Raw genomic sequence first — 3,624 nt, 5'->3', positions numbered from 1 at the left:
GGCAAATATTAACATCAAGGCATATGCTGACAGTGACCACCTCATTCAAAAGCAGATGTCTACCAAGGTGGGTGTTGAATTATGATCCACCGCTTCTTCCCTTTCACTGATCTTGGAAGGCCCTTAGATGATGAGTTTTGATTATTTTGCATTTATAAGGTGAGCTTTGGGTGAGCTGGGTCCCAAGAAGTCTCCTCATTTAGTATGCAGTCTGGGGAACTCCACTTTTGGCATTCATGGAAATTGAGACAAAACCTTGGGGTGGATGCTTGCGAAAACAGCGAGGGCCTGCATTCTTCTGAGAGTGCCCTCAAGCTTCTCTCCCTACACCCTCTGGGACAGGGTTACGGGCTCTGAATTAGTTTGAAAATTAGGGTAGCTTTGATATTGCCATAATTTTTTAATTTATTATGCTTTCTCTTGAAAAGCTGCTGAGTTTCCTGACAGCTTATAGAAAGACGATCCCAGTAAATTCTTATTACAAAGATCAGCAAATATCTTACTCTGTCACACCGGTGTTTAGATAGAAATTGCAATCCCCGCATTGCCTACTACAGAGGTGATGTGTCTAAGCTACCTTTCTGACAAGGGGAATCATGCCACGGATAAGGGGAAGTCATGCTATAGGCTTTCTTGGGTAGGACTGAATGCAGTCCTGTCTGCTGTATGAAATAAGCTAAGTGAACACATATTTTCTAATTCAAAAGCAGAGTTTTGCTTAGACCATCCTTCAGCCAAAGCTCGCGTTGTATGGGCAATAAGGTCAGAGAATCCATAGTCTTCTCCAAGTCAACAGGGAGCAATAAAAAGATATTTTCTGCCATTAAAGATAACCTTGTGTACAGCAAGGGCAGGAACAGTGTGTCAGCAAACTGGCCCTGTGAGACTACTTTATTGATGCTGCTTCGGGTTTCTTGTAACATGCAAAACAGCATTATTATTACAATAGAGAACTGGCACAGACCTTTCAGGATTATGTATTAAGAGCAGCAAGTCAAACACCATCTGCCTAATGTGATAAATTCTAAGTATTATTCCAAAGAGGTTTGCCCGAATCTCCTCAGCAGAATGCATAGAGGCAGCTGCCAGTTGCTTTTATCCTCAGTCCCCTTCCCATTATTGCTTCTTGGCCTTTTGGCTAAGATCAAGTGTAGTATCAGTTGAAGTCTTGGCATGTCCTCTCTTCAGGGACTCTCTCCTGCCCTGGCAGCAAGCTGAGCTCAGTGACCTCCTAGCTTTTTTCCATCTGTAACTACTATTATTCCTACTCTTTAAGAGACCTAGCAGCTTTTAGAAGTCAAGTCCCCTTTAACATGCCTTGCAAGTACAGCTGAGATGCATTGGCCTGATTTATTTCTGTTCCAAAAAGCAGGTGGGCTTCTGCTTTCTAGAGTGGGAGGAACTGCAGTGCAGGGTTTGGTTCCCTTCTGCTGAAGGCCAACAAGAATCAGTTATTTGTAACAGGAGATTCTTTCCTTGTCATAATTACTTAGATGCTTAGAATAAATATAAACCAAAAATTTTTAGAAGATAACACAGGTAACTCCTCTGAGAATTTTGTACCCCTACATTGATGGGGTTCTGGCAAAAAGAACATCTCTTACATAGGAAGACCTTAAAATACTGTAATAATATGTCCATATTTTCCAGTGTGTGTAAGCTTCCTAAATCCAAAACTAAGTATCCACAAAGGACACTGTAGTTGCCAGACAAGACTTAGTGGCTGAAGACCTTACCTGATCATGGCTTTTGTACACATATCTCTTAATTTGCAATGAAAAAGAGTTTGGGCAATCAGAATGGGGGGAAGAGGGGAAATGTTGATGCTACAAATAAAAACTTTCAGATGCTATTTTATCTGGGATTTTGCTGAGACACTGTTTTTTTCCATGCCTTGCCTTCCTGAGCTGTGACCCATTCAGTCTATTGTGAGAGGAGATGGCTGCCTCTGTTAGAAGCTGTGACATAATGCAGGTGTCATGTCCCTTCCATTCCTGTTTGGTTTTCATCCTGATGCAACTGCAAGAGTCGAACCCCAGGTTAGGACCTCTCCACTAGCTGATTTTAGCCAGAGATCTGTGCATGTTTTTCTGGCAAATTCTTTTCAGAGCAACCCCTGGCTTGCTTTCTAGCTCAGGGATTATATGGAACAGTTGCATCAGCATAATTACATGATGCATGGTGGTTTTGGGGTTTTGTTTCTTGCCAAAGTCACTTATGGAAGTGGAAATCATATGTATTATCTCTGGAAGAGACCGTAAAGTGATATAGTGGAACCTCACAAGTAACTCAAATAAAGGAATTTCACTTCAGCATTCCTACACTAAATCCAGTAACTACAGGACATCTTCCAGTCTTTGTGCTGGCAGAAGTCACTTAAAAACTCCACCCTTGTCTCTGCAGCTGCCCTTTGTAGAGGAGGTACATGGAAGATGTTGTGAATTTGCCTTCCACCTAGGAGGGCTGGCCAAGCACTCTCCGAAAACACTTTTAGGGCAACACCAGCCAGCTCTACATCCTTTGGCGCAGGAAGGAATATAGGAAGCTTCTGCTGTAGGAAACCTCTGGTTGGCTTTTGTGGGAAGGCAGCAATGTCTTCCCAAGTCTCCTAGCTGAGTTTTGTCTCAAAGATTTGTCATATCACAAGTTGTGGGAGGCCAGGTTTTGTTCACTGTCTCTTGCTGCTATTTTTGGGATGTGATTTTTCTATTTCGGTTGGCTGGGCGTGGAGGGAGTGTTGCTATGCTGTAGGGAACACTGCAATTAGATTCACTCAAAACAATCATGATTAATAATTATGACTGTTTTGTTACTAAAAAAGGAGAAGGTAGAAATAAATAATAAACCACAGTTACTTTGAAGGCAAACTCTGTGTCTCTTTGAAGAGCTTTGAACAGACCTAGGAGCCTTTGGGGTCTCCTTAGGGGACAGCAAAGCCCCCATTTCCATAGGTGGCAGTGAGCCTTGCTCCTGTGTGAGTAATCCAGTGTGTTCCCTGATTGAAGAACGGCATTTACTAGTTGGTGACTCTTGTCTGGTAAATCCCTGATAACTGCAGCAGCTGGGCAAATCTAAACAGTGTTCCAAATAATTAGTGAAAGTATTTGAATCAATAATGGCAGGGAAGCCACTGAAACAGCCTTCCTGAAACAAATGAGTGAATAAACATTGAAAATTTTTGGTCCAAGCAAAATCTGTTTACTGAGGATAGCTTCTTTCTCCCTGTGAGTACATGGCCTCAGGCCTGCGATGTCTAGCAGGAGCTGTTACTACCTGAAATCACACTTCATTATCCCATTAGAAGCTGAACTAGAAGAGTGTCACGTTGGCTGCTGGCCCCGTTTTCCAGCCTCTTGCTCCTCCTCATGTCGCGGTGCTTTGCATGGCTGCTGCCTGGCTGGCGTGAGGACCGGTGGGCAGGGTGCTGCTGGATGCTCGGTGGAAGAAAAGCATCTGTTTTCTTCAAGTTGCTGTAGAAATGGAACATACCGTGTAGTCAGGGCCTGGCAGCGCTGCTGTCAGTCTCTCTTCCGCGCTGCAGCTCAGTGCCTCAGTCCTGGCAGCAGCTCTGCAGAATGTCTTTGGAGCTTTTGGAAACTCTCTTAGTATATATTTATGTGTGTA

The 3,624-nt window shown here is 43.4% G+C and overlaps 1 pseudogene; it reads left to right on the top strand.

The window, feature by feature from the left end:
* Window positions 1–1,118: 1,118 nt before the first annotated feature.
* LOC135579715 (U2 spliceosomal RNA) lies at window positions 1,119–1,197 on the top strand (annotated as a pseudogene).
* The last annotated feature ends 2,427 nt before the right edge of the window (window positions 1,198–3,624 follow it).

The sequence above is a fragment of the Columba livia genome, chromosome 5, assembly GCF_036013475.1.
Source record: "Columba livia isolate bColLiv1 breed racing homer chromosome 5, bColLiv1.pat.W.v2, whole genome shotgun sequence".
Lineage (NCBI taxonomy): Eukaryota > Metazoa > Chordata > Aves > Columbiformes > Columbidae > Columba > Columba livia.
The sequence above is the reverse complement of the archived record's forward strand: the minus strand, read 5'-3'. Positions and strand labels throughout refer to the sequence as shown.